General features: G+C 51.6%; 1 protein-coding gene across 2 annotated transcripts in view; it reads left to right on the top strand.

Moving 5' to 3' along the window:
• Positions 1-26,957, top strand: part of ZBTB7C (zinc finger and BTB domain containing 7C) — a 352,927-nt gene that overhangs the window by 187,101 nt on the left and 138,869 nt on the right. For both annotated transcript variants that reach the window (XM_045458926.1, XM_045458927.1), the window contains exon 3: positions 11,566-11,627. The gene's annotated coding sequence lies outside the window, so the exon portion shown is untranslated. The remainder of the gene's footprint in view (positions 1-11,565; positions 11,628-26,957) is intronic.

Genomic DNA, 26,957 nt, shown 5'->3' with positions numbered 1-26,957 from the left:
CAGAAACCAAACTGGCTGGCACCTTGATCTTGGACTTCCCAGCCTCCAGGAGTGTGAGAAATAAATCTGTGTTGTTTAAGCACCAACCCCCCCCCCCCCCACCGCAACGGCTGCCCCCACCGCTCAGTCTGTGGCATTTTGGCATGGCGGCCCCAACTGATGAACACAGCATGCTATTTAGAAATACAGCAGCAAAGAACATAAGAAATAGATAAGCAGCTGAAAGTGGTATCCCTGGGAACTGGGGCTCAGTATCGGGCGGGCCGGAGCTTGGCCTGCTACTTTTCACTGTTGGGCTTTTATTACTTCTGATTTTTCAAGCCTTGTGTAGGTACTAGTTTGGTTTTTAAAAGATAACCAATTAGGAGACACCAAAGGGAACGTATTGGCTTAGGTAAGTGAAAAGGCCAGAAGCAAGGTGACCTTCAGAGCAGTTTCTTCAGGCCTCCCGTTCTGGTTTTCTATAGCTGGGCACCGCCGTCTGAACTCTTGTTCACAAAAGGGCTGCAGCAGCTTCAAGCCTTGCATACAGCCTCCGCGTCTCTAAAAATGGAGCTTCTCCCCAAGAGGTCCCCAGCAAACATCTTGCATCTTCTGTCACAGAATTTGTCCGATCACCACAACCAAGGAGCTGAGCTAAGCTGGTTGGCTTAAGCCAGCCATGACCACCCTGGAAGCGCATTGTCTATGGGGAAAGCAAGGGGTAATCTGGGAGGAAGTGGGGGTTCTCTTACCAAGAGGAAGGGGCGGAGAATGGCGAATGGCTCGAAAGAGCCATGTCCACCGCACATGTGTTCCTCTGGAGAGTATTTCTCCTCCTTGTGAGTTGTAGGTGCCTGTGAATACTTGAGATTGATTGGTTGGTTGGTTGGTTTGATGTCATTTAAGCTAAGTCTGAACTTTTGCTCTGTGTGATCCATGAGATGGGGAAGATTGACTCTGGTAGAGAAAATGACTTTGATAAAGGTTAAAAGGGGGATGGCATGCCTTGCCACGTAAGGGATCTGGGAACACGAAGAATAAAAGGCAGAGGTGAGTCCACAGCCCCATCTTCTGAGGGAAGGTGTGCATTGTTGTGACTCAGTTGGACGGGGTCAAAAAGCTCAGCCTTAGGAAGGCCGTGGGATTGAGGGAGGACCCCTAGACATTCCCCGGACACTGAACCTCTCTCCCCAGCCGACCTGCTGCAGATGCCTGAGATTACATCATCAGAAACTCATCTCAGTGTAAGAAATTCCCATGACCTCTGGGAGGGTGGTGCATTTGGCTGTTACCTGTCACTAAAGCTGTAAAGTTAGTTTGCCAAATCCTTCTTAGACAGCTGCGACCAGAGGGCGCCCTGCCTGTGGGAGGGGAAGAGGGGGGAAAAGCATCCAGAGGGGTGGGGCCAACTCAGCAAGGGGGGAAGCGGGGGAGGGGGGAGGAAACAGCATCAGGTGAGGACCAAGGCAGGAGCAGGACCGGTGTCTGGTCCTTTGTCCCTGAAGGATTAACCTTTACCCAGGTCCTGATAAGGAGAGCGCTGTATGCCGTCTACACTGCAGTCACCCATCTTGCCAAAGTCACGAGCTCTCTCTCCATCCTCTCTGACTGATGCCCACAGCTGGGGGATGCTTGGGTGAGGCAGGAAGCCGGCTGTCCCAAATGTCCACCGCATCTGCACCCACCGGCTGAGCCGAATGCTTCCCTAGAGGCAGCTGGCTTAGTGCCCAAACCTGTTTATGCCAGTGGAACTTGCTGTTGTAATTATGCAATTTAATTAAGTATTATACAAACCAATTAAATACCATAGCAAAAAAAAAAAAAAAAAAAAAGGTTGTTCCCAATGAAAGCTAAGTTAAAGCTTTGGAAAGGTGTAACAAGAATGGCTGTTTTTCCAAAATGTGGGTGAGTTGGGTGTGGGTGAATAGCCATGAAAGTTTAGGGAAATATCGATCAAATCGAGGGAGACTTTTGCACTCAGATTATTTTGCAAGTATATTTAATTTCTCATTCCGCTGAAGAAAACCTGTAATTGGAAAGTGGGGACAATGCTGCAGGAGGGTGACCTCTACAAAAAAGACAATAGGATCTGTTCCGTCCAGGAGATGCGAGATTAAGGAAAAGGCCCTGGCTTTACATCCCAAGTTTGGTGAATGAATATCCAAGCATACATTCGTTAAAATGTTTCGATTAGTCAACCAACCGGCTCAGCTCAGAGCATGTTTTCGCTGGGCTTCAGCCCCTGGAAACTAGCTCCCTCCCCTCTGAATGAGAGGTATGCAGAGCAAGCTTACATTTGGGGCCACAGATGCTGAGTTGGCTGGGTTTCTCAGAGCTGGCAGAATTGGGAGTAGCCAGGGAAGAAGTTGGGGATGGCTTCAGCCCAGGCCAGTCCCTCGGCTGCCTCCCAGATGTTTCCCTGGGGGCCTACGCAAGAAGCTTCAGTCCAGCCTGTGTTCTCTGTGTTCTCCCCTGCTCCCACAGCTATCACAGTGGGACAGAGTGATTCCATAGCCATTTTTAGACAGTCTTCTGCTCCTACTGTTGATATCCCCCCCATCCTTCAAGCCTCTGGTTACTATCTGTTGCCTCCAGGAAGCCTTCCCCGATTACCCCCCTAAACTTACTGAGTGCACCATCATCTTGCACTTAGTCTTGACTGCCTTACTATCTTTCAACAATCACCACCCTGCAGGATTGCAAAAATGCCACCGTGAACAGTACTATCATGGTCACGGAGATTCAGGAGTATTTGCCTTGAAGATGACTTATAAGCTGATGTGAGACAATCAATGAACCCCTGGGGGACTACAGGACCCCTCCTAGAGCCCTGGGTCTATAGCACTGAGGGGCAAATTGCAGGAGTTCAGCTCAGCTCGGTACTTTCCAGCAAATTTAAATCAGAGACTCTCTGTAATCAGGGCCCTGGGTAGGGAGGAGAGGGGAGGGCCAGGAGGGTCCAGAGATGAATGATTCACAGTTGTGCTTGTCCCCAAGAGCCAATGAGCTGGTGGGGAGACGGCCACCTGCCTGAGGAGCTTGGACAGTCTTATATCCTAGACTCGTCTGTTGTGAGAATTGTATGCCATTTCCTTTGTCATTTGTACCTTTTCTCTCTCTCTCTCGCTCTTCCTCTCTTTACACACACACACACACACACACACACTCACACAGTGCTGAGGGAAATGGAGCTTCTGGGCAGACTTCTTGTAGGAGGTGGGGTCTGCAAAGATCTGAGTGGGGAGCCTTGAGGATCAGTAGGGCCAGACAGGAGTGCTTACGTCTCACATGGATACATGTGGTGCTTCTGCTGGGCGCTGATAATGCCTGGTGGCCTCTCTCAGGATCATTTCTGATGCCTCCTCCTAAGAGGGGAAGCTGGATGGTGAAGGCAGACCTCTCTTTCCTAACTGATGCCAAGCAAGTTCCAGAGAAGAGCTCTGACTAGGTTTTTCCAAGCCCCAAAGGCTGGGTGACACAGCTGGGTGACTTGGGACAGCCGCTTTATGCCTGCTGTCCCTAGATCACTAGTGGTATCCCCCTTCACTCTCCAAAGGGTCCCTGTTGGGACAATAAAAGGTATGGGTTCCCTACCCATGCTCCATGGTGGGGGTGTCCAGGGAGGTAAGGGGCAGGAGCTAGAGGGGACAGTTTTAGAGTCAGCCTTCTTCTAGGGGCGCCCCTCCTGCTGTAAGGACCTCTGGTCCTCTTTCCACACGCCCAGCACACCATCCACGTGTGCATTCTTGGTTACTGTGTGTCACTTACGTACTGGTTGTCCGTGTTATTCAGAGTCAATGGTGGAGTTCAAAAACTAAAAGTGAAATAAATCCCTTTCCCAGGGGATATAATTTTCCCACCTGAGAGGAGGCTGGAAATGCCTTTTCTCTGAGAGAAAGAAACGCTGGCGCTAAGTATTCCGTCACGATGGATACCAGGTGGAGATGGAACTTTCTGGAAAGCAGGTTTAGCTAGAGGGAGGAGAGAGAGCAACAGGATTCAGGGAACCAGGTCAGGGCTGGGGGCAAGACCCACAGAAGCAGGAGAAGCTGTCCAGGGGAAGCCTGTGATCACTGAAGACGGAACAGGCCCGCCTCCCCATGCCGCTGTCTGGAGCCCTGAACGCCGCCATTACCTGTCTGATATCACTCCCCGCTCGGGCTGACCAGGCCTGCTCCCACTGCGCCCTCTGATTCCCGCTCCCCACACTTGCCCTCTGCCAGCCTCAAAATCCCAGTCCACTTGGCCGTAGAACCAGGCAGCGGGGCTGGAGTCCCATCACCCAGCCACGCAAGTTCCACAGCATGTGTTCCCCTGAACGCCATCAGCCAGTGAGATCAGGCCGGAGAACCCTCTTGAGCCGCCCCTACCTCATCTCGCCCCTGCAGGGGTCCGGCAGACGAAGACTTAGCATGCTTGCTTTCGTTTCCTTGTGGTAGAGACCGCTTTTCCTTTTGCCAAATGTGAGCTGTTATTTGCAATGAGAAAACTGCATATTCTTTGCCTATGTTGTGACTGAGAATTAACCTGTCCTGCTTCACCAGCCAGGGAGCAGTGGGAAGGCCCCCCTCAGTGGACACCCTCCCCCTTCCTACCCTAGCCCTCGGGCAGGGGGCTGCTGGGGTCCAGGGGGCGGATGTGGGCAGCCACTGCCCTCTCTCTCAGCTGCTCCAGTTCATTCCCTGCTGGCAGATTCTTGCTCAGATTTGCCCAGCCCCAGGAACACTTCCCTGAGGCCAGAAAAAATAAAATATGCGTGACTGAACAGCCAGGCCTGGGCCAGGCAGCCTGACCAGGGAGATTGGGCCTTTGATCCTTAGACAGGCTCTCCTCCCCTCCCTTGCTTCCCCAGGCCAGGCCCCACTGTTGGCTTTGCTCCGGGCTTAGCCCTCCCTCCTTCTCAGGGTTATTTTAAGATTCTAGGCCAAGGTCACAGAAATTTGGACTTCGAAGGGGCCATCACCCCCAAAGCAATGACTAAAGGAGGATTCAGTTGCCTTAGAAGATGCTGTTCCCAGCAACACGCAAACACTCCTTTCTCAGAATCAGACCAGACCAAACTGCTTGGTGCCCTGCTGTGCTAGGTAAGATGGGCTGGACCTCAGTTCCTGCTCTAAAAACACTTCCGGGGCCACCCCCGCATCCGGGCCCTGGGCTGAGGGCCTTCATTCTGCTTCAGCCTCCCCGCTGCCCCTGCAGGCTGCTTTGAGGTGACTCCCCATACTTGCCCCCTCATTTCAGGGCACACTGGCCTCTTGGCCCTTCCCAGGTGAAGCAGGGGCTCAGCTGCCAGCATCCTGCTAGATGGGGGCTCAGGGCTGAGCGGGCCAGCTTGTGCCAGGTGCGCTGGGGGAGGCCCCTCAGAGATACGCTGTCAAGACTGTGGACGGTGGCCCCATGACCAAACACAGCGTCTCCCCACCGTCGGAGTGTTACTTTTGCCTGGATTCCGCTCTTCACGCCCTGTTCAGCTAATACTTTGCTGGGGGGGGGGGGGGTCAGGGAGGCTTACAGTCAGATTCTTTCCTTTGGTGGGGAGAGCGAGAGGCATACAGATAATCACTGTTTAATCCAGTCAATGTTTTTCAAGCACCTACTATATTGGTGTTAGGGGTGGAGGGGCAGGAAAAGGCTGGGAGGAGTCTGGCTTGCGGGTGAGAGGCCGAGTCTCTTTTTGATCCCCCTCTGGAAGGCGGAGAGGGTGAGGCGAGTGCAGGCTGTGTGCTCTGGAAGGGTAAATTAAGGCCGAGTCACTGCCCAGTAGCCAGAGATGTCCTGATTGCTGCGGTGCTCTATCCTGCTGGCTCCCCCACTTGGCTTTCCATTTTCACCGCACACGGGACACAGTGGTACCTCACATTGGGAGGGCCGTGCTAGTCTCCTGCTCCGGCTCCCAGTCCCCCTCATGGGGCCCAGATGCCCAGTGGTGGCTCAGTGATGGCCTGTGTGCTGATTGGCCCTGAGTACTATGTTTTGGCGTGGTTGATCTTTTTTTTTAAAAAAAAATAATTAATAGACTTGACTTTTTAAAGCAGTTTGCGGTTTATGGAAAGATTGAGCTGAAAACACAGAGAGTTCCCATCTACCCCTTTTCCTCTCCCTTCCCCCACCCCAGCGTCCACTATTGCTAACATCTTGCATGAGCGTGTATTTTTGTTGCAACTGATGAGCTGGTACTCATACGTCATTGTGAACTAAAGTCCATAGTTTACATTAGAGTTAGAGTTCACTCTGTGTTGTACAGTTTTATGGATGTTGCACGTATAGAGACACGTATCTGCCATCGCAGGATCGTAGTTTCACGGCCCTAAACCTCCTCTGGGATTCACCTGTTCATCTGTCTTCTCTTCCCCCCGTAACCGCCCATCGTTTTACTGTCTCTGAGTTTTGCCGTTTCCAGAATGCCATACGGCTGGCATCGTCTGGTATGTAGCCTTGTCAGATTGTCTCCCTCTTCACGGAACTGTCCTTCCAGAGAAAAGCTGATCTCACTCACCTCACCTGAGACTACGCAAATGCCAGTCCCCGTGCCATGTTTTCCCTCCGTTTTCTCATTTAATTCTTCCTTAACCCCTGCGAGGGAGGAAATAGGCGCCATGATCCTGCCCATTCTGCTGGGGAAAATCTGAGGCAGAGAGCGGTTAGGTCACTTGCCCAAAGTGACACAGCAGGGTCAGTCTGGCTCCAAACCACAGCACGTCGTGGCCTCCTGAGAGCCGCAGGCCCTGCGGCAGAGACTGTGACCTTGCCGTCCCCAAGGGCACCTCTCATGGCCTCTGCCCCTCCCTGTGAGGCTCGCCACTCAAGGCGAGGAGGCAGAGTTGATCACTTTAGTGTCATTGACGGGGGCGGAGAGGGGAATCTGCCTGTGCTGGCCTCTATCTGGCGTCAGAGAGCCCTCATCCCAGCCACGCATGCTTGCTGAGGGGCTGTGGTGGGGGCTAAGCCGGACACAGCCTGAGCCTGCCTTCCCACCATTTCGGGTGGGTGTATGCGGGCTCCAGGCTGGTGCCCTGGGGACCTGGGTTCTGGTTCTCGTCTTATCTCTGACATGATTTAGGATGAGTTATTTGCCCTCTCTGGGCTTGGGTACCCTGGCTGTAAATACAGGGATTTATAGGGCTCCTCCAAGCACAAGACATCATTTACAAAAAGCCAATAGAGAACTTCAGAAGAACAATAACCAATGTATGTCACATGCTGATTGTAAGGGCATTGGCAGCCCAGAAGACAAGGATTAGTGCAGACTAAAAAAAAAAAAAAAAATTCTTGAATTTGCATCCGCTCTCAAGGCAGCATCTCTGCAGCCCTTCTGACGAAAGGACGGGTCTTTATTAACGAGCAGAAAGGCCGTGAGAGGTCAAGGCCATGTCTGCAGTAGGCTCTGACCTGGACCCAGCCAAGGTTTGCCCCCCTGGGGTGTCCAGGGCCAACATGGCCTGACATCCACAGGCATCGGTTCACTCTGGGCATAAACTCCCACTGTCCCTAAACCATGCCGTCCTCTGGTCGGTCCCTTCTGGATGGTGTCGTGCAGGCTAAACGTATATGACACTCGCAGGCAATGCAGGAACCGTTGGGAAAGGCCTCTGAGTCCAAGGACTTGGTTTGAACACTGCTAGAACTTGCTAGATGAATGCCTCTGAGAAAGTTACTCAGCTTCTCTGTGTCCCCATCTTCCTGACTTTCAACCATCCTGCAAAGAGTTTGCATGCAAGAAACATACCTTTTCATGTCTACCTCCCCAACAGGTAGCCAAGACCCTGGGACACAGCAGGCGCTCAATACATGAATTAAGTCTCTCCTACCTGTCTGCCAAGCGAGTGGGAAAATACCCTTTTAATCAGGACTGCATCGCACCAATATTAGTTAATATTAACTAGTACCGGTGCTAATGTTACTATTACTATTAGGTTGTGGATCACACAGTTGTGATTCAGACCTGGTCTTATTGCTACTAAAAGTCGTGAGTGGTCTGGAGGCAGGAGCATGGGCAGCCATGGGCCTCCCACCGTCTGGTGTCTGTCAGAACTTGGGGCAGAGAGAAGAGGGGACTCAGAGAAAGGGAGGCATGTGGGACTGCATGGTCTGGTCAAGGGCCAACCGTCTCTCTCCATGACAGCAGGCTGGAACCTGACCCCTCTGCTCCTTGAATGCTCCTTCCTTCCCGCCTCCGGGAGAACCAATAGCAGCTGCCCACAGAGGCCTGGCCCTTGACAGACAGTGCCAGCCGGTCATGGAGCCAAGGGCCGGCCGGGGAGATGGAACCTGGATGCTACACTTTGGCCCATCTCCAGCCCTTCCTGGAGATTTGAGAAAACAAGTCATGAGTCCAGAATGTTCCTTGATGATCTAACGAGAGCGAGGCAGCCAGGTTGTGGGTTTGAGAGCCTCCAGGCCAGGGTCCGGGAAGGCCCCCGAAATCACTGGGCACAGACTCGCACCTTTGCTACCTAGAGGTGCAATAGTGTCCAACAGCTGGTAGGATGGGTGGGGCTGGGGGGTGGGGCGTAACGGTCAGCTTGGAGAGTTGCTAACTTCGCACGTTTCCTCGTGTCGTAATGTCAGTTTATTTTAAGTTGGAGGGAGCTTAGTGACCACTCCTTCCTTCTGCAGATGAGAAGGTGCAGGTTCAGAGAAAGGCAGAGGCTCATCCAGAGCTCCGTGGGCCTCCTCTTGTCTCACAAGCCTGCATTCGCCCCACCCCTTTTTAACTTGTAACAATACAACGCTGTTTTTTGAGGTTTTAAAAGCACCTTCCAAGAAAAAGCTCAGGACGCTGAAGAAAAAAAAAAAAAAATGATGCACGCTATTTATTCACTTCCACTTGGAGAAGCTGTTAGCTCTAATGACCTTTCCAAATTAATAAAATCTGTAAATGCTCAATTGTTCATTGCACACACCGAGTCGCACCTCTAAATGTCTGAAGGCATCTGCATGCCTGCCTGGAATACGCAGCTCCAGGGCTCGGCAGCCCGCAGATGTGCTTTCCACCCCAGGCCGGGGGGCTGTGGTCAGATTCCCTGGGAGGGGAAGCAGGGCGGCTGTCCCTTTGAGAGCCTTGAGGGAGGAATGGTCTGTGGTGTGCTCAGCCCTGAGCCACGGTCCATGGCAGGCAAAAAAGATGAGCGACAGTCCCTGTCCGGAGGTCCTGCCGGGGATGCACCGGGAGAGGCAAGACTTCCAGACGTGAGAGTAAGGTAGTACCCAACTAAGCAAATGCTTGACTGCAGGCTGCGGCACTCAGAGAAAGCACAATGGGGAGCATCTGGAGGGCTCCATGAAGGAGGCAGAGCTTGCTGTGAGCCCCCCAGAAAGAGTCGGAGCAGGTCAGGTGGACAGCACGGGAGGGGCTTTCTAGGCAGGGAGCTGAGACGCGGCAAAGGGTAACAGTGACAGTGTCATCAGAGCTGGATGGAGGAGGAAGCAGGCAGGGGGCACGATGGGTGGGACCGGTTGGGTGGAAGGAGGCCACGTTCTGGAGGGTGATGGTGTTTGGACCTTACGAGGTGGACGTAAGATATTCCTGTTACGCGATGCTCAGCCGCCTCCATCTGACACGGTGCTGCGCCAACACCACGCTTAACAAGCCGTGGGGTTCCCTGGCCCAGAGCCACACTGTCCAGTTGGTCCCTGAGTCCCGGTGGCAGTCTCTCCCTGTCTGAGCTTATGGATGACACAGGCCACTCTTGACTTCCAAGGGGAAGACGGACGGAAGTCTTGTGTATGTTGTACTACTATTTCAGGGGAATTTCTAAAAATCGTGAGAAAATAATACACTACCAAATTTACCTTGTTAACCATTTTTAAGTGTACAGTTTAGGGGCATTAAGTATATTGGTGTTGCCGTGTGGCCATCACCAGCATCCGTCTCCAGAACGGTTTCATCTTCCCAAACTGAGACTCTGTCCCCACTAAACACTGACTCCCCATCGCCACCTCCCCACAGCCCTTAGTGATCTCGAGTCTCCTTCTGTCTCTGTGATGTCAGTATAAGTGGAATCCTACAGTATTTGTCTTTTTTTTTTTTACGTATATTTCTTTATTCTGAGGAGGCGGAGGGGCAGAGAGAGAGAGTCCCAAGCAGGCTCCACACCACCAGTGCAGAGCCCTAGGCGGGTCCCGAACTCACAAGCCTGGAGATCATGATCTGAGCCAAAGTCGGAAGCTTAACCGACTGAGCCACCCGGGCGCCCCCAGTATTTGTCTTTTTGGCTTCAAGGTTCATCCATGTTGTAGCACCTGCCAGAATTGCCCTCCTTTTTATGGCTGAATAATATTCCGCTGTGCGCATAGACCGCGTTTTGCTTATCCGTTCATCTGTCCACTGACTCTTGGGTTGCTTTCATCTCTTGCCCGTTGTGAATCACGCTACTACACCCGTGGGTGTGCAGATATCTGTTTAAGTCCCTTGCAGCAGGATTTTGAGCTTTAAAAAAAAAAAAAAAAGTGCCTTGGCTTTCAAACAGTTGGGGCTGATCCGCAGGCCCTCGCTGCTATGGCTGCCTTCTCCTGCCGTGCTAAGGCTCTTGTGCCTTGAGCAGAGCTCTTTGTCACACTGTGCCAGGGACCCAGACTCAAGGCTGGACTCTGGCACGCACGGCCGTCCCCACACCACGCTAAGCCGCTTCAGTGTGCCTGTTAGCCAGCTTCAAGCCTCTTGGCCTTCACTTCTTATCCCGAAACACATCAGCCGTGCTGAGGTTGCAAGTGCTTTGTGCTCTCGCTTGGTAAGTTCTCTGTCCCGCCTTCTGAAATGTATTTAGCCACGATCGTAAAAGCCAAGGGACATCACTCATGCACGGTTCTCCCTTCTTGTCCTCTGTCGTCCTCTCGCCTTCTCCCTCCAAAAACCCGCATGTGCTGCTGATGCACTAAAGGGCATCCTGTCTTGAAGCATCGCTATCTCTGGGCATTAATTGCCTCTACAGATCCCAAACTCACTTAAAGCACATTAAAGCGGTGACACACTCAGGCAGAAAGGCAGGAGAATTCACAGTTCAGGTTGGCATTGTCATTAACTCAAGTCTTTGGTGTCAACTCCCTCCCGCACCGAACGTCCCGCCTGGCCTTACGGTCAACCTCCGCAATGCATTTTCTGGCCTTTGTTGGTTTGTGTCAGCTCTTGAACATTATTTAAATGTAGTTTGGGGTCCATGCATGCAATTACCATTGTGTTATTATTCAGAGCCAGATTGTTAAGATTCAGGCAGCTGTACAAGGAGATGCCCTGTGCTGTGAGGTCCAATTTAGGAGGGCCTTCCGAGCCGGCGCACGGGGTTGCTAGGCAACCCCATGCTACAGAAGAGGAGGCCTCACTCCGGAGTGGGAAGAAGCCCGGCGCCTTCAGGGAATTGGAGGCAGTGGTCAATCTGAGACTGGCATGGCGCCGTGGAGGGGGAGGGAGGCGTGTGGGGAGCCAGGGGCGCGCACCCAGCTAGCACGCGGTGCTCCTGGGAGGGGAGCGTGCTGTTGGGAGTAAGAAGGAGAGAAGGTGCAGCAGCCCGAGGTCGGCCAGGAAACTGCCAAAGGCTACCAGAGCAGATGCTAATATGCTTCTCCATCCCTTTCTTCTCTTTGCAGGAAATGAGCAGGTTTGCAGAGAAACTGCTGGCCTGAAATTTAAGACGAAGGCATCATTGCCTGTGAGTATGAATTTTGCTTTCTCAGGTCTGTGGTTTGACAGTGTTCCTGGGAGTAGGCGGGTTTCCCTGTTTGGGGAAGGGGTCATGACCTTGATGGAGTCGGCTTTTGGTTCTTCTGGAAGGTGCGTCCGGCTGGGTGGGGCTGGACTCAGGAATGCAAGGCTGCCAGCAGAAGGCGGATGGTTGGAACCCAGGCTCTGCCCTCCCACTGGCTCAGGAAAGAGTGACTCCCTTGCGGTTGATTAGTATTTGGGAGGAGAGCAGGACTCCGGGAGGGTAAGGAAGGTGTGCATTTTTTCGCCCTGGAGCCGCAAACAGTTTGTACAATTCTGAATTTGTTGCCGGGTTGACCCTATTTAGAACTGTACGTTCTCATATAGGCCGTTGAACAGTGTGTTGAACTAAGAGCAATCATACAGCCCAGTGTTTTACTCAAGCTGAGAATATTATTAATCGCCAGGTGCCTGGCAAGAAATAGCCAGAGATAGAAAGAGAAGCAGTGGCCTAGGCTCTGTTTTGGAGGTGCCTTCAGTCCAGGGTGGGAGGAGAGGAAACCGGGCATGTGAGGGTATTAAAGACCTTTACGATCAAGCACACAGTCCAGTGTGGCACATACACCACAGCCAGAAGTGCTGGTGACAGGAGTGGTTAGGGCACACTTCCTGGGGACAGAGGGACTTGAACTGGGCTGATGGAGGAGGGAAGCCGGTCAGGGTGTGGGGGCAGGAACAGGTGCCAGGATGGGAACACCCAAAGGCCTATGGGGAGGATGTCATAGACATCCTGAAGGGGTCCTAGATAGTCTGGAGGGGGGTGGGGGGGGGGGGAGAAAATGCCAGTGACATTGGGTAGGACCAAGTGGTAAAGGGCCAGAAGTGGCTTCGTGAACGGTCCATGTGTAAAAAAAAAATCAGGATGGAGTAAGGTATCCCTCATTTATGTAAATAAAATCGAGTTTCTGCCAGTTTGTCTGTGACCCATATGAAAGTGGCCGCATGGAGTTTTCACCAAACTTGAAGTTGTATCTGAGATCAATACAGACCCTGGATCAATGATAGGAAATTCACATTGGGGATCCTCCCTAGATGTCAGAGAGAGAGAGAGAGGATAGAGAGAGGGGGCCGTCTCCAGACAGCTGCAGCTGACCACCACCTGAGACCCGTGTGATCCATGAGGAGGTGCCCTGAGCTCCAGGTGGACAGTCACCAGGACAGGGCTCCCAATGTCCACTTGATTTTCTCTGGAGCTGCTTCTCACATAGGGAGCTCTAGGTACGATGCCCAAGATGAGAGGAAGCTCAGATTTACTTATTTGGCAAAGGTTGATTACTTGTTCCAAGCAAGCAGGGGAAGCTAGCATGTTCTTAGTCTCACGAATAAGAACCAACACGTGTATAATTTTGCCAGTTTGCAGCACACTTGACAATATAGCCTCAGATGAGCTTCGCAGAGGCTCTGTAGATAGTGCCATTTTGCAGATAAGGAAACTGAGGCTGGGAATCAATATTTTGCTTGAGTTCTTTAGCCAAGAAGCGATCGAGCTGACGATTATGCTGACTTTCTGGGGCACGTAACTGCGGATCTGATTGGGGGATAGGCTGCTGAGTCGGCCCCTGCCTCCTGCTCAGCCATCCTGGAGAAGAAGAGTATTTGTGTGGTCCCGCAGGACTCTGCTGGTGGGAACTCTCTGCTCTGGCTGGTCAGCATTTTGCTGTGCTGGCTTTCATGGGATGTGCAGTGTCGACTGGTGATCTTTGGGCCGGGCAGGAAGGCAGCCTGCCTCAAAGAGGCAGGCTCCTGTGTGTTTCTACCACCAGGGACAACCCACTGGAAAGATACTAGAGGGTTCCATTTTGAGCTGCGGTTTGGCTGATTTAGGCTGGGTTGCCTAGAAGGAGAGCTTGAGACAGGGATTCAGGTGCATGCGATGTACCAAGGGAGAGCTTTTAGGGACTACTTGTCAGGGAGGGAGGGGATGTGCCAGGGCTAGTCTTTCCTTGGCTTGACCCATGTGGATTTCCGTGGTGTCTGGCCTGGCAGCAAGGGGCAGGCCTCAAGTAACCCCTCATTCACCACTGGCCACTCCTGGGAAACAGTGCTGCCGGTGTGACCTCCAAGGCATGCCCTTGACCAAGAGCCAGGGTCGGGAGAACACCACAGGTGAAAGCAGCTGGGAAGTGGGCGTCCCAGCGAGAAAAGGGAGTCTGAGGGGGGCCATTGGTTGCACCTACTCTCGTGTCTGTGAGCATCACTACCGTGAAGACAGCCAAATATGGCTTTTACCTGATTCGGCCGCAATTTCCACTGTCGTAAATTTGCATTTTAAGAGTGTCGGTATTACAATAGCAATCGTAAGTATCAACGCCTGTGTTCAATGAAACATGGATGTGCTTTTCGAAACTGTCCTTTTACTCTTCATAGGTCATACGGTCCCATGACTGAATTCAAAAATACCAAAAGGTGTCCTGTGACAAGTCTCCTTCCCGCTTCTGTCCCCAAGCTGCCTGGATCCTCTCCTGGCGACAAAACCAACATTACCAGGGTCTTTGTGTTACTTTCCAAGGACAGTCTAGGCACCGCAATAATGGTGTGGCTTAGATTTCAAAGTTTTGGTGGGCCTGGTGCAGTCCAGTAAGAGACCACTCAAGAGCCAGCAGCTGGGGCTCTTCCTTCCTTCTGAAGGAATTGAGCTAAAATGTGCCTCTTATTTGGAGAGAGAGAGTAATCCACCAAGTCAGCCCCCAGGGGAACGTTCAAAACGCATGTAAACTTTGCAAACGTTTCCAAAGTTTTTACAGTTACTATAGAAACAATTGATGTCTGAGTTACAAATTATTATTACTTCCTCCTTAAGGCAAATCACCTCTAAAGAATTGGAGATGCTGTGTTACAGCCCTCGAAATTCGCAAATATTTAGAATAATTAAAAATTGCACCAAATTCACTAGTTCAAATTATTCCCGACTCATTGCACTGATTGCCTACCATCGTTTGCATATCGTTTGCTGACTTCCTGAAACGTGTGTTGTCACCATAATGGGTTTAGATGCATCGTAGCATCAGCACCTTGTGAATTTTCACTGTGGTTTCCTTTCATAAAGTGACTGCTGCGGTTTGGAGGTACTTTCTCAACATAGCGATGGAGTAGGACCGAGGCCGGTGAGCTCCCTGTCGTGGAAGGTGCGGGAAGAGTCGCTGGGCCATCTGTCTACAGAGTTGCACAGGAAATCTTCCCTACGTGATGGGCAGGTTTAGGCTACTCACGTCCTGTCATTGCTAAGCGCATGGTCTCTGGAACTTCGTTATCCTTATTGCCTTGAAATCCAGGCCATCCTACTCACACTACCTGCTCATCTTCCAAATTTTGGTTTCACAGGTGCTGTCTCATGCCTATAAATGGCCAAACAGAACTGACTTTGTAATCTCAGAGGTCTGGCGCGTGTGTGTGCGTGCGCGCGCGCGCGCACGCACGCACGTGTTTCTTGCCAACGGGCTCACTCCCTTGAGTTCTGTGTCGTGTTCACGCTCTCGGAGGTTGCCCGAAAATCCTCTAACTTGTGCATGACCAGTTTGAGCCCCGAGACAGATTTTGGTGGCACCCCCACGAGGCAACGGAAAAAAAAAAAAAATCTCATTTCCGTCCGAGAAATAGAGTCATTATCTTGATTGAAATAATCTCTTTCCCCAACCTGCAGCCAGATACAGCATCAAATTGGTGGAGTTTCCTTATCACTGCACAGAATTTGCAGGACACAGAATAACGGCCTGTCAGCTGCCGCTGGTGGGGTGGGTTCCGCGAGGCAGAGCCCCCCGCTCTTGGCCTGATTTGGATCATACGGTGTCTGGTGGAGTGTAATATCATTCCATTAATGACAAATTTTTATTATATTAAGGTGAGAAGCAGTGTAGAGTCTGGGACACCATGAGGAAGAAGTGTATGTATTGCTATTCCTATGGTGATTGTCGTTCATCAGACAACATCTAACCTCTGTGGGCGCTTGGAAACGGGACTAAAAGCTGTAGATGTTTGTATACTTCTAGGACGTGAGTGTTCTGGAACCTTGTGCCCGCGAGGCCTGATCTTCCCAGGACTGCAGTCAGGGTATGGGCTTGAGAAGGAGGGCCGTTTTGGGTGCAGAGCCAGAGGTCAGTAAGCCAGCGTCTTTGGGGAAGGAAACAGAAAATGCTGTGGGTAGAGAGGTGGTGGGGGTGGGGGGGGGTGGTTCAGGGCGGCAGTCTGCTCGGTGTTCAGAGTTCCGTGGGGGCGTCAGGAGAAGGAGGTGAGACGATGTTTGTACCAAGTCCGGGATAGTGGCTGTACCCTCAATCCTGCCGGTCCCCCATCCACCGTGGGGGGAGGCGCTGCTGTGTCCCCAGCGTGTGTGAGTGCTTACTCTGTGGTGGGCGTGTTCTAATCGTGTTACAGGCATCAATTCACTTAATCCTCACAATAATCAAATGCATTAGAAATTTGCATTATCTGTTTTGTTTTGTTTTTTTTTTTTTGCAAGTGAGAAGGAAAAGAGAGGTTAAGTAACTTGCCCCAGGTTACACAGCCAGTAAAGGGGGTGGAGCTGGGATTTGAAATCCAGCAGTCTAGTGGGAGCTCTTGCGAATTTAAACTAGACTGCATCGGGACTAGATAATGCCGTTCAAACGCCTGGGGCTTTCCCCACACCTTGAACCATAATCCCATGATAGAAACATCTTTGTAATGTTCTTTTTTTTTTAATTTTTTTTTAACATTTACTTATTTTTGAAAGACAGACAGATCACAGCAGCAGAGGGGCAGAGAGAGAGAGGGGGACAGAGAATCCGAAGCAGGCTCCAGGCTCTGAGCTGTCAGCATAGAGCCTGATGCGGGGCTCGAACCCGCAAACCGTGAGATCATGACCTGAGCCGAAGTCGGATGCCTAACCGACTGAGCCACCCAGGCGCCCCATCTTTGCAATATTCTAAAAGGCACAGAGGTGGTTCCTGCGGTGGAGGTAAGAGGTTGAATGATATCCTAGCCCAGGTTCTTGATCTTGGGCTTCTGGTAGCTCTGATTTTCTCTTCACATGGGATCCCTCACAGCTGTGCCCCTCTGTATGCAGGCTGCAGAGGACCCCCATTTACCCGCCTCCGTCTAGCCTTTCCCCCATCTTCCTACAGAACCCTCCTCCAGCGAAGGGCTGTGCTGTCCACCAAGACTTCCCCGGAGAAGGAACCCAGCCCCCCACACCTGCTTCCCAGCCCTCTCTCTCCTGGGCACAACCTAAGTGACATAAAAGCCCCTATCTTCCGAATCTTGTTTTCAATAGGAGTGCTGGCCTGTCAGCAAGCATGCCTGATTACCATGGTAATCACCACCCGAACGGAGTGATTTTATAATACATTTCCATCAGAAATATGAACAGGTGCACAGGAGAAATCAACATTTACCAACAAGATAGGTCTTGGGAGATTAATCGTGAATTTAAGATTGCTCAAGGAAACAAAAGAAGAAATACCTTCACTTGCGGTCAAGGTCCTTCCAGCCTTACCTCTGACCATTTTTTGCCCTGCCTCCCTCCCACCTGGCCTGCTCACATTCCTCCTTGCCTTCCTTCTACTCTCTCCTTTCCAGTGCTTAGCCATCTGTCAAATACCACCTCCTCCAGGAAGCCCTCCTTGCTCCACTTAGCCTCCAGGAAATTCTGCCAAGGCTACGAGGCACAGAAGCTGCTTAGCCAACCTCTATCAGCTGGGAGTACTCGTCCCACCCACAGTCCTCAAGGCCAGTGAACACCACCCCCCCCCCCCACCCCAGCGAGCTAAGAACCTCACTGTCTTCCTAGGGGCCTGATTAAAAATGTCATCATGACACTTCTGGGTAACTCTAGAGCTCAGAGTACCAAAAGCCAAATTTGTTTGTTCCTGCTGAAGAAATAGAATTTGTTTGCATTGTGGTATTCCTTCCAGAAATGAAGGCAGCAGCAGGGATCCAAGAAAACATACACAGCAGTTTTGATTTCTAAGCCTTAGGGTCCCTGAGTCATCACCCCTTCACCCCCTTCCAAACCAGTTCTGGCTCTGGATATGGGAAACTGGGCTCCTGGGACCAGGAGGGGCTTCCCCCCTCTGCTCCAGGCCACCCTGGGCTCCTTGGCGGTGGGGGGCGTTCCAGCGCAGGGAGGGGGTGCGTGGAAGAGGCAGCCTGGCCGCGACACAAAGGGCTGCAAGGGTCTCAGGCACAGGCATGTCTGGGTGTCTCCGTCCCTGTGTGCGCGGGAGTCCGAGGGGCTTGACGGAGGCTTCCGCAGGAATGGCCTTCTTCTTCACTTTCAAGTAGGACAATACATCAGAGAAGCTGCCAGACCCGCTCTGAGGACGCAAGAGGCATTAGCTAATATTTTGATTTTAGAAGGATGAATAATAAAGAGCCCCTCGCGTGTCTCTCGGAACTAATTCTGAATAACGTGTTCTGCCACGTGTTCCTCTGGTTGAATCAGATTCCTGAAGAGTCGATAACAAAAGGTTTAAACCAGGGGAAAAAAGGCATCTCTCCACCAACTTTTCTCTCTTTTAATTCTCTTCTTGTAATGCTTCTCAGTTAACAGTAACTTATGAAAAGATGAAATGAAGTCGTAACAGGCAGCGATGAGCCCCGGGAGGAGGCCTGAAGTGGCAGGCACTCTCTTTTGTTCTGCTGTGTGAATGGCTTCGAGGTGGGTCCCCTCACTAAGCTTGGTAATAGGGGGCCTCCCAGGCAGACAAATACTAAACACGCGGATGGGAGAGGGCACCGCCCCCTCCCCACCCCCACCCAGGTGTCTCCCTGCAGCGGGGCCCAGCAGGGAGCAGGGAGCGCCCTCAATGCTGGCGATTTGGAGACAGTTGAGTCCCCAGGCCAGTGCAGGGTAGCGAATCCACAGGACCCGGTGCAGGATCCCCAACACCGGGGCGCAGTCACCCCCTAGGGCTGAAGGGGAAAGGAGAGGAAGGGTGCTGAGGGCAGAGACAGCGAGGGTGCTCTGCAGGGGGCCACCCTACCTGGGCTGTGCCCTGAGGTGCCCCCGAAGACAGGGAGACAAGGCATTCGACACCTGACATCCCTCCCTCCGTCCTCCTCCCAGGGCCCCACTGGCCTCCAACAGAAAAGAGAGCAGAGGGAAACGAGCCCATTGCTGTGGTCTGTAGCGGTCAGTGGAGAGGGTAGAGAGTGGTCAGGAGGGTCACATGGGGACAGGGGCACAGTGAGTCCTCTCTAAATGACAGACCAGGGGTAGAGAGGGAGGAGGCCCAGCGTCCTTGTGAGGACAGGCCTGCTCTGAAGGCCAATTTCAGGTCCTCCAAGAAAGCCCCCAGTGCAAAGAAACATGCCTCCTCCCCGGCCTATTCTCCAGGGATCACGATTCTTTTTGCCAGAACAATACTGTCACAAAGACTTCCCAAGGCCAAGGCAGGACAGGGGGCCGCCTGCCCAGAGAGGAGTTCTGCCAGGTGGCGGCCTGCCTGAGGCTAGCCCTAGACCGTTTGCTCGTCCTGGGTCCACAGTCCTACTGGAGGGCACCCGTGGCTCTCGGCACTGGAGGCGGCTCTCAGCTCTGCACCCAGCCGGGATTTCTGCTGATGAGAAATGAGACCAGTGAAGCCGCAGCTCACACTGATGGGCCATAGAGCTAAGCGCTCACCAGCGTAATCTGTTTCAGTTGTCCACCAGCCCTCGAGGTGGGTATCTCCCTGCAGAGGAGGATCAGACACAGGGAGGAAAGTCACTTGCTCAAGGCCACATTTCCCAGATGGCTGGATTTCAGATCTGCCTCCTGGCCTGGCTGCCTGCCAGGGGTCCCCTGGCCAAGGAGAGTCTGCACCTGCAGAGAAGGGAATGTCGTTCAAAAGTTGGAACGTTTTTTTAAAATTGTTCTATTTGGAAGTAATTTCAAATTACCGAAAAATGCCCCAAATAAAAATAATACAAAGACGGCTTTTAGATCCTTCTATCCTAGACACATCTGTTAAAATTTTACCCCACTTCCTTTATCATGTGTGCTTTATCATACATGCACACACACGCGTGCACACACACACACACACACACACACACACCCGTACTTACACATTTTGTGTGAACCATTGGAGAACATTTTTACAGCCTTTCTTTGTCTTTTATGACATTGACACTTTTGAAGGACACAATGCCCCCTTCTTATTTTCAATAAAACGGTCCCCATTTGGGGGGTTTGCAATGTTTTGTTGTGGTGAGATCCAGATTATGCAGCCTTGGCCAGAATCCTGCCGAGGCAACCGTGGGTTCTTCTCACGCGGTCACATCCGCGGGCGCTCCTGGCCCCCACTGGTGACGTTAATTTTAATCTCCAGGTCAAAGTATTACCTGTTTTCCCCCTACATGATCATTATCTTTGTTCTCCCTTGGAACTAGTAAGCAGTCGGTGGGGAGACGTTTTAGGGAAGCAAATACCCTGCTTCTCATCAGTTTCTCCCAGGGGGGGGCCTCCATTGATGCCTCTTGCCTGATCCAATCCTTAACATGATGGTTGCAAAATGGTAGTTTTCCAAAAAAAAAAAAAAAAAAAAAAAAAATGGTGGTTTTCCAGCTCCAGCACAACCTCCATAGTGTGTAGTGTAGAAAGCCCTTGGCATTCTACAGTAGCACGATATATCTGGTCAGTATATATTTACGATCATAAGCAGTAAAACGTATCTATCTGTGTGGACCGACGAGTTCCTTTTTTTTCCAGTGGTTTATTGTTTTTCACTGTGCTCAATTCTTTTGGTGCATAAATTGCCCCAGACTTCACCAGTGGGAGCCTCTACAAACTGACTCCCATGATATTTGGATATGCCACCATCCCGATTCTGGAGCGCTTTCTTACTTTCTGGGATAACAAGAGGTTCCAGGCTCCTCAGGTACCTACCCCCGAACAAGCCTTGCAACCAGTCATTTCTCTGAGGTGCCTGTTCCCTTTCAGTGGGAGTGGTATTAGAGACCAAAGTCTGGGCCCTGGGTGTGCCCACTGCCTCTGGGTACCTTTGCTCCTTAGCCCTTTCGGGGGCAGAACTAGGAAATAGGTGCATGTTTATACACATATACATACACATATTTTCCACACATACGTATACATGTATGCACGTATGCACAGAAGCATGCGTATACGTTTACATATTCGTATGCTACTCATCACGAGTCCACACCAGTACCTCCAATCCCAGTCCACCTCTTCAGGGCTGCTTCTTGCCTCTCCCCGTTCCATACTTATGTATCCTTCGCCCACAGTGGAAACCCCAAAGCCATCAACACATTCAGTCATCTACTTAATCCTATATCGCGTCCAAAGTAATGTCAGGATTGCTTCACCACTGCAATCAACAAACCTTCCCTTCCCTCTCCCTGCTTTGTTCATAAATAGTTTGGAGTAGTCCTTTCTTTCTTTCCTTGCCCTTCAGTGTGGTAAGAGTATTTATTTGAAATACAGTTAGGTTTATTTTTTTTTTCCAGTGTGTTTTCAGCTTTAGGCGTTTTTTCCCCTTCCTATTCTTATTTATTTAAATTAAGAAAAAATTTTCAATGTTTATTTATGTTTGAGAGAGAGAGACAGATTGTGAGCGGAGGAGGGGCAGAGAGAGAGGAAGACAGATTCTGAAGCAGGCTCCAGGCGCTGAGCTGTCAGCACAGAGCCCGAAGCAGGGTTCGAACTCACTAACTGCGAGATTATGACCTGAGCCAAAGTCGGACAGATGCTCAACCGACTGAGCCACCCCGGCGCCCCTTACTGGTTTAAATTTTTAAAAATAGGTAGAATGTTAACATACTTTCAAAAGTCAGAACGACACAACCGACACTAAGAGATGTGTCACTCTCCTGTATTCCTTCAGCCCCATTCCCCGCCCCCTGCATTAACCAACTTAATTCTTTTATGCTTACAATTCTATGGCTTTTTGTAAAGATAAGCACATTTTTATATATGTTTTTTAATTTTCCCTTCTTTATTTACCCAGAAGAAACCGTATCAGACCGTATCATATACCCTTTTTTTATACTTTGCTTTACGTGTTCAATATTGTCTCCTGGAAGATACTCCATGCCAATTCATTGAGGTCCTTCCACATTTTTTTTTATAGCTGGCACAGTACTCTGTGTGTGTGTGTGTGTGTGTGTGTGTGCGCGCCATAGTTTATGCACCTGCTCTCCTCTGGATGGCTGTTTAGGTGGTTTCCTGTGGTTTACAATTCCAAATAATGTGTGTGTGTTTCAATGCTCGGGAGTGTATCCTCCAGGCAAATTTCTAGGAGTGAGATTACTGGGAAGAGTAAATATGCATGTAGTTTTGTTAAGTGTTTCCAGGTACCCCTCCATGCGGTTGTACTGTTTTGATTTCTGACCTGTTTCCTCCCAATCTTGCCAATAGAAGGTCGTGTCAATTTTGGACGTTTTGTCGGTCTCATGAGTATGAGATGGCACCTTGGTGTAGGTAGTTTGAATTTGCAATTCTTTTATCATGAGTGAAGTTGAACATTCTTTCATAGGTTTAAGGATAATTTTTATATTACTTCTGTGAATTATCCATTCTTTTGTTCTTTTTTCTATTGTCTACTTTTCTATTGGGTTTTGGTTCTTCGTTTCTCAATTTTTAAGAGTTCACACACACACACACACACACACACACGCACACATGCACACATGCCTAAGCCCCTGATGCGGGGCTCGAACTCATGAACTCAGAAGATTATGACTTGGGCCGAAATAAAGATGCTTAACCCACTGAGCCACCCAGGCACCCCTAAATTGTTTTTATTTTTATATAGTCAGATGCATCAGTCTTTTCTGTAATTGCCTCTGGATTTTCAGTCATACTTAGAAAGCCTTTTTTACATCGAGGTTATAGAAGAATTCACCCACGGGCAAGCACAGTTTTTAGTGGCTACATAATATTTCATTGAGAAGAAAAATCATTATTTTTATGTCGATGCTAAGAGGAGAATCGGGGCCGTAGGCACATGCAGCAGAGAGCAGATAAGTGCAGAGGGGAGCACGTTGGAGGGTTGGAGGTGTGAAAGCCCTGTGCCCAGTTGGTTTCAGGATGGGGACAGAGGAAAAGTGGTCTCTGCCCTGGAGTGAGAGAGGCTCAGGCAAGGAATCAAATCTGAACCCCCCCCCCCAAAAGGCTAAGGGAACTTCAAAGAAGAAACAGGTCCTGTGGGAGGGAAGACACAGCGACTGTGGGGCAAGTGCAGCTTGTAGGGCAAAATTTAAGGAGGCCTCGGGGCGCCTGGGTGGCGCAGTCGGTTAAGCGTCCGACTTCAGCCAGGTCACGATCTTGCGGTCCGTGAGTTCGAGCCCCGCGTCGGGGCTCTGGGCTGATGGCTCAGAGCCTGGAGCCTGTTTCCGATTCTGTGTCTCCCTCTCTCTCTGCCCCTCCCCTGTTCATGCTCTGTCTCTCTCTGTCCCAAAAATAAATAAACGTTGAAAAAAAAATTAAAAAAAAAAAAAAAAAGAAAAAGAACAATAAAAAAAAAAAAAGAAAAAAAAATTTAAGGAGGCCTCATGCTCAGGGCTGTGCCAGTGGAGCCCTGGCACTTGGGAGTGAGGACCTCCTTAAATTTTGCTCCTTGGGCACCTCACTGGCCTCCCCCAGGTCTTGGCCCTTCTTTGGGGAGAAGCAGGATCTGAAGGGACCTCAGGAACCAGAATGAATGGGGTAGGAGCTGCCCCAAGTGAGCTAACAGGGAGTGGCGAGGTGCGGGATTTCATCCTGGAGGGGGTAGGAAACCACTTCAGGACTTTAAGAAATTGAAGAAACTCTGTCAGATTGGGGAAAATGGGGATGATAACCATCTCTTCCCAGAGTCGATGTCAAGACTGAATAAGATAATAAACATAAATATTTTCCATGGGCAGAGGGCCTGGCATGGAGAGGAATTTCAGCGAACAATAGTTTCCTGTACTGCAGGGTGGGGGTGGGGTTCTGCTGATTCTCCTCATCAGGTCTCAAGTCCAGTGCCCTCGACACAGTGGGACTGTTCAAATCACAATGTAGGCGTAGAAATTCTAACAAAACTTAAAGCAAACTATCTGTCCGCTCACCTGGTTTTAGAGGAAGATGCCATTTTTCAAGGACGAAGACAGGGGCAGCTCCAAGGCGCCCATTTTACAGAAATGGAAACTGAGGCCCAGGGAAGGTGTCACAGAGTGTTAATGGCTTACAGTGAGTTACTGTTTGTGCTCCCGGGCGTCCTCCCAAGAGAGATGTGGGCTCTCACTCCCACCCAGCGCTCTGTCCGCACTCCCAGAAAAGCATGTGCCTGTGGGCCTCTGATAGAACCTTTCCAATGGCCTCCTGAGCCAAGTGCTCCCTCCTGAACCGTGCTGACCCGGAAGGGAAAAAGCCCAAAACCAGAAGGAGGCAGCAGACAGGAGGCAGGGAGAGCAGCAAGCCCCACTGCCCTCTGGATCCAGCCCCAGGCCAGGAGCTTGGGGGACGGGCCGCCAAACCTGTCCTTTCCCTCCTCTTCCAGGATCAGCTGCGGGCCCAGCGAGGCCATTCCTGAGGCCCAGTGTGGCAGGCCAATCAAGTGTGTGGGAAAAATAGTAAGTCTGTGGCCCTGTGGTTGGAACTCGTCCTTCAGAGCTCGCTTATCTGCCTCCCCCCTCTAGGGTCCTGATGATTGAGGCCAGGAGGTTGGCTGAATCTCCCAGACCACACTTAGGAGGGAGGGCACGCCAAGGCCGGCTCTCTGCTCCCTTCTCTCACCAGCAGGGCCCCCCCTCCAGCCTCCTCTGCGCTGAAGTTCTGGCGGAGAGATCCGAAAGGTCCCCCGAACAGAGTCCCAGAGAGCTACCTGCCCTTCCCCCTCCCCCAAGGCCTGCCCTGCCAGGCTCCAGATGACTTAGGTCATGACATTTAAATGCTGGGAAGCCCCCATCTCACACCCATCCTCCCCCCAGGGGCCTCCTGAAAATCCATCTGTTGTTTTTTGTTTTTTTTTTTAATTTATTTGTAATTTTTTTTTTTTAACATTTACTTACTGTGGAGAGAGAGGGAGAGAGAGTGAGAGCGTGAAGAAGGGAGGGGCAGAGAGAGACTCAGAATCCAAATCAGGCTCCAGGCTCCGAGCTGTCGGCACAGGGCCACACGCGGGGCTCGAACTCACGAACCGTGAGATCATGACCTGAGCCGAAGTCGGAAGCTTAACCGACAGAGCCACCCAGGTGCCCCTGAAAAATCCACCTTTAGTTTTTAATTTTTTTAAGTTTATTTATTTATTTATTTTGAGAGAGAGAGAGAGGGCACGCAGGAAAGGCAGAGGGAGGGAGAGAGAATCACAAGCAGGCTCCGCACTGCCAGTACAGAGCCCAACATGGGGCTTGAACTCACGAACCGCGAGATCATGACTTGAGCTGAAACCAAGAGTCCAATGCTTAACAGACTAAGCTACCCAGGTGCCCTGAAAATCTATCTTTAAAGCTTCTTCAGCCTCTGTCCATCACTCCAAGCCCATGTGGCCTCTGTGGCCCAACTCAGAGCCTCCTCTTCCCAGATTCCTTTCTCAAACATCAGAACGAACCCTCTACCCGCCCCCTTCACCCCTCCCCCCACCCCGCGCCTGTGGCCCGCACAGGTGGGGCTTCAGCTGCTTGGGCAGGCCTTGCCTTGTTGGTCTTCAAAGGTAGCTGTGAACGGAACTGTCTGCCCCTTTCAGGATGGACGACCTGAGAGCTGGAACTGCTTCTCCTTCAGCTCTGAATGCTCCCCGAATGCTGAGCAGTAGTGTCACAGATAGGGGATGGGCAATCAGTGCCCGGCTGCCGAGATGCAAAGGGAAAAACCACAGTGGTTAGGGACAGGAGGTAAGCTTGAACTCTGGCCAGACACTTGCTGAGTGTCCCGGGGGGAAGCCCCTTGACCTCTCTGGGCCTCAGTTTTCTCATCTGTTAAACGGAATGATCATATCTGCCTTGCAAGGCCACTGCACCAATAAAGTAGGCCACAGGCACAGCCCGGACCCTGATGCCCAGAAGGCACATGTCCGTTCATTTACAGACACTTAGTATGTGCCTTTGTGCCAGGCTGTAGGGCAGCCAGAGGACAGCAAGCTAAGGCCCGAGGGCAACACTGCATGCTGATGCTGAGAGCCCAGCCCGTCCGGGTCGTGCAGGCACTGGTGCCATAGTGACGGATGCGGCGTCCCTGCCTGCCACGTGCTAGCGGTCTTTCCCATCGCGGGGGGTCTGTGGGTTTTCCAGATCCTTTCCAACTGTACGGCTACGGAGATCCATTCCCAGAGTTTAGTGATGGATGATTTCTGGAATATTCCTCGCTGAGTAGAAGGCCTGGCTTAGGTGGACAAAGTAAGGGCTGAGGGGGAGGGGGAATTCAAAAGGAGCAGCGCTGGCTTCCCGATCTCAAAGTGCTGTGTCACACCCACTGCTATCCAGGAGGCGTTGAGATGGCCTCAGTCCCTCCTGTGGGGGAGCTGGGTTTCGGCCAGCCTAGGGAAGAAGCCACGAGACTGCTTAGTCCTACTTGAAGAGCCAGGCCTGGGAGCTCTGTCGGCCAGGAGTGCACAGGCACAGGCAAGGCTGGGGGAGAGCAAGTGAGACTCTAAGCTGTCTTCATTGGCTGCCAAGGGACCTTCTGGGCCCAGGGACCTGCCAACCCCAAGGTGTAATGCCCACTTCCAGTTGGGTGGTTGACAAGTGCCAGTTGAGTGTGGGCTGTGTGCAGAGCCCAGGATCCACTCCCTGCGGGGTCAGGAAGTGAAGCGTTCCTGCCTGATGGGGCAGTGTGCTGTCTTCCAGTGGGAGAGCACCATGCCCCCCCGTGACCTGCTGGGGCGAGGGGCAACCACGGCAAGCCCCAGAGGCCACGCAAAAGTGTGACTTCCATCATCTGTCACGTCCGTGCGGAGAGGACGGGCAGAAAGGATGGGGTGAACCCAGGGAGGGTGGGTTCACTTAGGGCAGGCACCTGTGTACCCCGGCTCGAAGTTTTCCACAGATGTGTAGGAGGCTCTCGCAGGCACTTGCTTCCTTTGCTGAGGTGTTAATGGGTCTTCTACTCCTCCTGGCCATCTCTGAATGTCTGAGGACCAGGAGGAGCGCCAGCCCCATCCCCCTAATCCCAGAGCCCAGCCACACAAACCAGAACATATCTGAAAATGCGCGTCTCTGGAGCTGTCCCTAGTGTGGGGGAGCACTTCTCTTTATTCTAGATGTGTCTCCTCCTCCCCTCAACCCCACATTTCTCCAGGTGGATGGACCTCAGGACCCCAGCTCTCATCTCAGCCTGGCTATTCTTCTCTGGAGAGGCCACCAGGCCCACCGGGAGCTGTGGTGAATGAGTCCCCAT

This window comes from Leopardus geoffroyi, chromosome D3 (assembly GCF_018350155.1).
Source record: "Leopardus geoffroyi isolate Oge1 chromosome D3, O.geoffroyi_Oge1_pat1.0, whole genome shotgun sequence".
NCBI classification, from domain to species: domain Eukaryota; kingdom Metazoa; phylum Chordata; class Mammalia; order Carnivora; family Felidae; genus Leopardus; species Leopardus geoffroyi.
Note: the sequence above shows the minus strand (reverse complement) of the source record. Positions and strands in the feature narration are given on the sequence as shown.